The sequence below is a fragment of the Eptatretus burgeri genome, chromosome 3 (assembly GCF_056783735.1).
Source record: "Eptatretus burgeri isolate ZD-2024b chromosome 3, Ebu_testis_v1, whole genome shotgun sequence".
NCBI lineage: Eukaryota > Metazoa > Chordata > Myxini > Myxiniformes > Myxinidae > Eptatretus > Eptatretus burgeri.
In genome coordinates, this window is record NC_140963.1 from 54,415,569 (window position 1) to 54,424,750 (window position 9,182).

Here is a 9,182-nt window from a genome sequence, read left to right on the forward strand (position 1 = left end):
CTTTCTGATATCTAGTGTCGGATTTGACGTAACGTCATCGGAAGTGCATCTAAATGACGTCACAAGATGACGTAAATTTTCAATTTTCGATCTCATCAGTTTTGATCATACCGTTTTGTAGGACTTACCTTAAGTATGTCACACACCAAATTTGACTTCAATCGAACTGACCGTTATGACGTCATTGACGTTTGAACATGACGTTTTTCAATTGTGGCTAAAATGTCCTGATATTTTACATTCAAATATCTATATAATTTATAAAGCAAAGTCTCCCAAATCCAGGCATTAGGATCAGTACCAAAATATCTGTTTATTGATGTACAGGTTTTGCCAATTAACTCTGTAGTCAAGGTCAAGGTCGCACTCAAGGTCAAAATATACTTGTAGGCATAGCTTCAGATATAATAGAGCTATTGACATGAAACCAACGTTAAAACGTTCAGTGAACTACGAGCTTTCAGAATGGTAGTCCCCGATTGGACGTGACGTCCCCTGAAGTGCGTCAAAATGACGTCAAAAGATGACGTCATTTTTCAACTTTTTAATTTTTCAGTGTTTATCATTCCATTTTGTTGGACTGCCTTCAAGGAGGTTACACACCAAATTTGACGTCAATCGGACTGACGGTTGTGACGTCATGGACGTTTTAAAATGACGTTTTTCAAATGTGCCCGGAAAAAAAGTTGCGGCGGCGAAGGTATGCGCTCTACCGAGTGCCCGTTCTAGTTGATGTTGTGAAAATATAACAGCAGAAATGGACAAAGATAAAGGAGTTTCTCGCATACCTTCCCACATTCTGTGCAGGTAATCTTCCATACCAACTGGCCCTGGAATATATCATCAATGATTGAGTTCTCTTTCTACTTGTGAATTAACCAGCTCTCCTCCACGATCTCCTGTTGGAAGAACGAAACACATGCATTAGTGTTAGAGATGTCCTATTCAATGTGCAGACAAAGTGTGTGATGTTTGACTACAAATCTAAAAACAAATTATTGTCTGGTGTTGGCTTAATGGTTAGGGTGGGGACTTGGGATCTGAGGATGCCGAGTTCAAATCATTTTCAGCTGTTGAATTAATACCAGGGGGGTTGACTCTGCCTGTCAGCAAAATAAGTGCCAACATGCTGGTATACTGTGTCGGAGTGGCGATCCGTTCAGGCTTGTGTCCAATAGCCTCGGAGATTGCTGAGACAGCACCAATGCTCTGCACAGAGTGTGATCCCAATGGATGTTTGGAATTCTAGTACGAATGAAATTATTGCTGTCAGGGCCTGTCTCAATTTTGGACATGAAAAGGGCAGGGAAAGAGGAAGAAAAGGTGGTTCACCAAAGATAAGGTTAATAAAAGGGGTTTGTGGGGTGGGAAGAGGTATATGAAAAAATTTTGGTTATTTTTGTGTTTGTCATATGTTGAACTGAATGTCATTTGAAAATTATCGAATACTTTGTAATTTTCGGTTTAAAAAGTTTTTTTTCACAATTTTTTGGTGTTATTAGTTTTTGTTCTCGATGTTCAAAACCGGTAAAGGAACAAAAATCTATCTGTGGAGGTCTTGATGTGATTGAACTCACTCTGTTGGGATGACCGTCAGCGCCTGGAAGGTCGATGGAGATGTCATCACACACACAGTTCAGCTCTTCGTGAAGGCAGTTGAGAAAACAGTCCAAAAACTCCTGAGCATCTTGCTGCTGAAAGGCTGTAAACTGGCGAAAATACTTATCCACCAACTTCTGGCAAGGTGGAGGTAGATCGATGAAGAGAAAGGGTGAAAAGTCAGTTTCCACAAGTCCAGCGGATGATACAATGGAATTCAATATCTGACAAGAAATTTAAAAAGAATTGAACTGCAAACACATGACGACCATGACTGATGTAGATTGTACAATCAGATTATTTTTAATGCCTCCACTGACGAAGTCGTCCGATCGAGGCATGATGTTTATCGCGTTCTCCGTCCGTCCGAACGTCCATGCTAATTAACCTCCGCCATCGAAGATCAGCGGTTACTGTTTTCACCCCTTTCTGTTTGTTTGTTTGTTTGTTTGTTTGTTTGTGAACAGTATTACGGAAAAACTCCTAGACGGATTTCGACGAAACTTGGTAGGGGGATTAGGTATGGTCCAAGGATCAAGCCATTAGATTTTGGACTTGGTCCAAAATCTAATATGACCACGATGGCGGCCATTTTGAAAAAATATTTTAATTTTTTTTTTTTGCATTTCTACATGTTTTAAGTGATTTCCAACAAAAAACATGCGAAAATTATAATTGCGGCTGATTTTGGAACTTCAGGTGGATATACCCACGTAAAATCAATTTCTGTCTCAAGGAATCCACGTATGACGAATGAATTGAGTATGTAAAAGGGAAAGTTGCAAACTATAACTCTGTAAGCACTGTTGACGTCAAATTGAATGAATAGGATATCAGGTTCACTTGAGTGACCTTGCAGTATTGGCGGCGGAGGTTTTGCACTCTACCGAGTGCTCCCGCTCTAGTTCTCTCTGTCTTCTCTTCAACCACTTATCCGATTGAACCAAATTTTCACCTAAATTGCGAATGCTCATGCGGAATGTTTCCATGATACATCTGATGGCATTGGCTATGTGGTTTAGCGGACATATTTTATTATATAAAAGCCTTCAAAAATCTTCTTCCCTGAGAAAAATGTTTGTCATTTCAACCTGATTGGATGCATGATTTGGCAGCCAGAATTATTTAATATTTTGAATCTGGGTTCAAGGATTTAAATCAAATTTTGGACAAGTATGTGTTATGATGTAATAATGTGGGCGGAGCGCTCATATCTGGCAACGTTGTGATGTCGAAGAGTGCCCTTATAATTTGTGTTCTTTTTTTTGCTGTTTGACAAATTAAAGTAAAAAGTGATCAAGAATCGTCTCGTTTCCATTTGCCATCATTCGTTGGTGGAACTTAAATATCCTACAGTGCCATTCCTAAAAAGTAGGCAAGTTATCGCCAGCATCCTGAACGAATCACAAATTCCTTCTCCATCTCACCTTCAGAAGGCACAGCAGCACTCACAGCAAATGATGCTTCCTGCAGCCATTTGCTGAATAATAATAAAGAAGATGACAAAGTAGTCTCACAGTAAAACAACTTTCTTTCTTTGGTGTGATGTGAGAACCTTTCCTTGTATTACCTGCTATATATCACAGGTGATGACGAACATGTAAAATGGAACTTCCATTCATACTTTGAATGTGTAATTGCAAAAACAAGAGTGATCTTGACCACATTTAACCCAATATAAATAATTATAAAATCCCATTCACAAAGCTTGGAATGTTGGCCCATGAAACATGCACCTGTTTACAGAATGAACCATGAAAGAATGCTCCGGCTTTCTCTCAACGTTTGCTTACCTTCAGCTTTTCCGGCTTGATTGCGAGATGGTTTTTATAAGAGTACACTTTGAGGCTCCTCATTCCAATACAGATCTGTTTTTTGCCCCAAAGAGCAAACATAATCTGGGCAAAGGCAAAGGTCATCTCTCCACCTGATCCAGATGGGTTATGGGGGTTTAATTCCTTCAAGAATGTCTTTCCTGTCAAACACATTGAGAGTTCGATGAGTATGAGGGGGGAAAAAGTGAAATATATTTTCGAATTAATATTGTGGTCACTGGAGGTCTTTGGGTCTCCAAAGATGCCGCCTGCTCATGTTAGACTCACTTGGGCAACTCACCAATGCACTGGATCAAAACTACAACTTGACACTCTCAAACCTCTTTCTCGAAGCGAAGTAATCCAAAGTGTAATTTTTATCGTTATTTAATTCCCAGACCATGACCATAAGTTATTCTAATATTTAACTCTGCATTGTGACTCCACATCCTCAATTTCATAACTTCCTCAGAAACTTTTTTAAGTCGTAATCTCTCAATTTATACTCCCTGGTTATGTAAGATGGGTGTGTTCATTGGATTATGAGTTTGAAGGACTGAAAATTTAGCTTAAAGGTAGCGTACTTGCATATGAGCATATGAGCTGTCAGGTCTGAGTTTGGTCTCAGCCAAGATGGGATCTGACTAGAATCTGTTCATCTGGTGGGCTACAGACGGGATGATGTATTTTTGAGTATGTAATTATTTTTGAAGGTACATTGAGGAAACTGACATTTGCGAAGTGCAGCAAGAGTAGTACAAAGAAGTTTTTGTGTTTTAGTACGAAGAAGTTTTTTTGTGTGTTTTGTGTTCTTGTGCAAGAGTACAAAGAAGTTTTTATCTGCATTCAAAAGCAGCAAAAAGCCTCATTCTCCATTGGCAGACAAACATGCAAAGGCCTCGACATCTGCAGTTGAGAGCATCAAAGAGCCCCCCTCCCCATTTGTAGACAAACCAGCAAAGGCCTCAACGTCTGCAGTCAAAAGCAGCCAAAAGCCTCCTTCCCCATCTGCAGACAAACGGGGAAAGACCTCAATGTCTGCAGTTATAAGTCAGGTGATGCTGCACTCATAAGTCAGGTGATGTGTTGTTTTCATCAAAGAATAAAAAGGTTATTGGTAAGTTTAAATATGAATTGGGTGGGGAAGGTCATGAGTGAATTTAGAGGATTGAGATCAAGGTCTTATGCTTACACGTATATTGATAATAATAACATTGAAAGGTGTGATAAGAAGCTAAAGAGAATAAAGAAAAATATAATCAAGGAAACAATAAACCTTAATCATTGTTTCAACTGTTTAACCTTAAAGAAACAAGAATACAGAAAAATGAATACAATAAGAAGTTATAAACATCAATTATATACAGAAGAGATAAATAAGAAAGCATTAGGATCTTTGATGATAAAATATATATTTTAGAGAATGGAATCAATAGTCTCCCTTATGGTTATAAGTATAAGTGTTAAGATATTGGGTTGGGAATTTTAACAGGCTTCCACCATCTTTTTACAGATTTATAAATGATAGAACCAAACAATAACCAAACCAAAGAATGGAGATGTAATCAGCCTTGGTATTTAAATGGGAAACATAAAGAATGTGAGAAATATCAAATAAGTCTTATTGAAGACATAACCGGGGTAAAAGTAGATAAAACAAATAAGCGGATAAATTTAATTGCAAATAAGTTGGAGGATGTAAAGAAAAAAAATTGATATCCTTGAAGGGACTGAAAACTTTGATGGTTATCAATTGAACAATGGAAAAACAATTTACTATAATCTCAAAATGATATGTGGATCAGGAGGTGGTCAAACAAGAGCATTGAGAGAAGTTTATCATTTTATTTCTGTTCAACAAAGACACTTAAACCAAAAACCAAGTTCAAAGTTATTCTTTGTGAATATACTCGATGGAAATGAATGTTCTTAGAAAGTTAAGTTATTCCCTAAAGTAGAACATGGACAAATATTCGTTGGTTCGCTCTTTGAGTGGAATGAAAACATGAAAGGGAAGAAGTTCTTTAATCGGTAAGTCTCAATCTTTCATCGTCTCAATTTTACATTTGCTTATATGGGAGGGAAGGGGATAGGTGGGGAGAAAATGAGTCTCCTATTTTGAGCTTTTGGGCCTTGGGTCAGAAAGTTTTTCCCTTTCCCCCCATTCATTTGAATGGGCGTCCCAGAAATCCCATTTGTCATCTACGAATATACTCCTCAGGTTCGGAATTCAGATCATTTATTGTGAGGATAGCAAAGGCAAAACATAGACAGAATTATCTTGTATTGAATTATCCTTCACCAAGAAAAACTTTTTCAGCCACATAGAATCTATATTTATATGTTTTGAAGTGATATGTTGTCAACATGTTTCATCAGAAATGTATGTATAAATATTTTTCAACATCTTTGTCATTGAAACAGTTGTTTTTCAAACCTTACAATGATTTTGCAAAATTTTGATTGTTACACAGGGCTTAAACAAAATTATTCTCAGGATTTTCATGCAGAATTGCATGGTTTTCATCGAAAACGTTATTCATGCAAAAATGGTCTTATTTGCAAGAAACCTCATTCATGTAAAGAGGCCTGCTTGTACAATGAACACTCTAAACCTTTTTTTTTAGCAGATTATTAGAGACTTATATTCATATTATAAAGCATTTATAATTCCACAAACAAATCTCAAATGGTAAGAAAAGGTTGAGACGTGTGGTTTGGGCGATCTCAATGTAATGCATGAGGCTTGGCACTAGATGTCACCATTGCCGTACACATCTGCAAGACTCGCAATTTCGCAGTCATTATTCAAGTAACACATTGTAATAAAAGCCATTATTATAACGACACATTCTCCATTTAATACATTGTCCATCCAATACAATTTCCATCCAATTATCAAATAATTAAAAGCTTAATGGAGTATACTGTATATAATCGATACATGTGTATGAATCTAAATTCCTGTGATGAATTATAATCAACCTTAACGGAATATATTTCTTATAATTATTGTGACTGCAAAGTGTATATAATCAATTGTATATAAACTTAAAGTGTATATTTATTTGCCTTTATAAAGCTCAGTTAAATAATATAGTAATGCACGTTCTGGCAACTTGACTATTGTGAAATGCAAGACGTGTTTACTTCGCTCTGCTTTTCTGATCAGCCAAAAAGTTTTGCAAGGCTCTTTTACTGTGGCTCTGTGTATCAGCAAGTTGTTTTATTCTGCAAAGAAGCATTTAGCTTCGAAGTTCAGTAAATGCTCAGAACAGTGTATATTTAATGTGCTATCATTAACAAAGATCCATTTAATACATTGTCCATTTAATACATTTACTAATACATAATTAATAATACTAATACATAATTAATAATACATTTAATACAATAATACATTAATAAATACATTGATAGATCCAAAAGTTGGATTTCACTTTTACACTGCAAAAATAGTCTTATTTGCCGAATAAAAGTTTGTTTGTTTTTTCACAGATTAACTTGTTCTGACACCGTTTTTTGTTCCAAATCACTATTCTCATGCAGAATCGTGTTTTTTTCATCTAATTTTAGCTTGCAGTGAGCAAAACAACACATTTTAAACCAAAAAACCTTGTTCATGCAAAAATGGTCTTATTTGCCGAATACAAGCATTTTTAACAGATTAGCTTGTTTTCACACCGTTTTGTTTTTTTGTTCCAAAATCACTATTCTTATACAGGAAGTTGTGTTTTACATCAAATAGTGTGTAATTTAGCTTGTAGTAAGCAAAAGAACACAATTTACAGAAGAAACCTTATTCATGCAAAATGATCTGACTTCTCAAACACAGGTTTTTTGTTTTTTTTAACACATTAGCTTGTTCTGACACTATTTTTGTTCCAAATCACTATTCAATGCGTGTTTTCATCAAATTTTAGCTTGTAGTAAGCAAAACAACACATTTTACACAAGAAACCTTATTCATGCAAAAATGGAATTATTTGCCAAATCCAAGCGTTTTTAACATCCATCCATTTGGACAATACTCTGTACAGAGTGTTGGTGCTGCCAATGCAGTCACCTGCACTGTTGGGCACAATCCTGGACAGGTCACCACTCTGGCACAGGTACTCGAATGGCTCAATCATTGCAGCAAGCTGGTACTCATTTTGCCAACCTCGGAAGGGTGACAGGCTGAGTCAACCTCATCTAGTATTAATTCAACGGTTGAGTGGGATTTGAAATCAGGACCCAAAGATCCCAAGCCCACCACCCTAACCATGAAGTCACACACACACTTATTGTTGCGCTCACAGTCAGTCTGGATAACTCCGGTCCGAATTTGTGAGTCAGTGATATATCTGACCATTACCCAGTTTCTATATTCGAATCTATAATAAACTTCTATTTTTACCTCCATCATCAAAGGTGGAAGGAAGTTATGTTTTCACCCATGTCTGTCCAGCTCTCCATTTGTTACTTTGCAAAAGTATTTCGCCAAGTATGTTGGTCTGTAGCATCTGTATGTCTGTCACATGATTTTTGTCATGAAACCAATTTTGAAACAACCATTCAGAAATTTTTTGTGTATGCATAGGTGACTGGCCAAGGATAGCAACACACATTTTTGGTTAGGATCCAGATCATGGAATTTTTTTTAATGATCCTTTAACATTCATTGGAAGAAAGGGTGAATTAAAAGTGAAGAATTTAAGTTCTATCCCCCATACGAATTTCTTATTTGTTTGTGTGTTTGTTCATTTATTTATTTCCCAGCCCTGACAGTGGAGAATGTGCCACAACAGTGTTTGATTCATTCTGTTTCACCAAGTGTCACTCTATGAGTGATTTCTAGTTATCTTGCCAAAACGAAGTTTTGCAAGATATGTTAGTCAGCTTGTATGTTTTTTTTTGTCTTTTTTTGTCTGTAATCACGTATAAAAAATTCTGCAGAGCACAGTTATCATTGGAAATTTTGTAACTTCGCATATCAGAGGCCTATAGAGGTCCCTTTCAGGACATAAAATTTTGAAGGTCAAGGTCAAAGGTCAAGGTCACTTTGTCGCAAATCAGGGGAGTCGATGAAACCCTTATTTTTTGAGTAATTTTGATCGGATCGTCTTCAAACTTCATGGGAATATAGTTCATGGTCTGGTGCTCAGCTGATTAATTTTTGGTGGCGATTGGCCTTGACCTTCATCTGTTTTTGTTTTTATCTTGCCAAAACAAAGTTTTTGCAAGATATGTTAGTCAGCTTGGATGTTTTTTTTTTTGTTTGTTTTTTTTGTTTGTTTGTTTGTCTGTAATCACATATAAAAAATTCTGCAGAGCACAGTTATCATTGGAAATTTTTGTAACTTCGCATATCAGAGGCCTATAGAGGTCCCTTTCAGTGCACAAAATTTTGAAGGTCAAGGTCAAAGGTCAAGGTCACTTTGTTGCAAATCAGGGGAGTCGACGAAACCCTTATTTTTGAGTAATTTTGATCGGATCGTCTTCAAACTTCATGGGAATATAGTTCATGGTCTGGCGTTCAGCTGATTAATTTTTGGTGGCGATTGGCCTTGACCTTCATGGTTAGCGCCTGATGTCAAACATATTTGACCCCAAGGTCAAATTTTCAAGATTTAGGAACCATATCGTGAAGTACCTCAAATTGAACACCTTGATGAGTGCTTTCTAGATATGTCAAGCTTGAGACATTATGACGTCATTTGGTGACGTTATGAGGCAAACACATATTTTTCATGGTTACTCTGTAGAACGATTCTCATCGGAATCTCT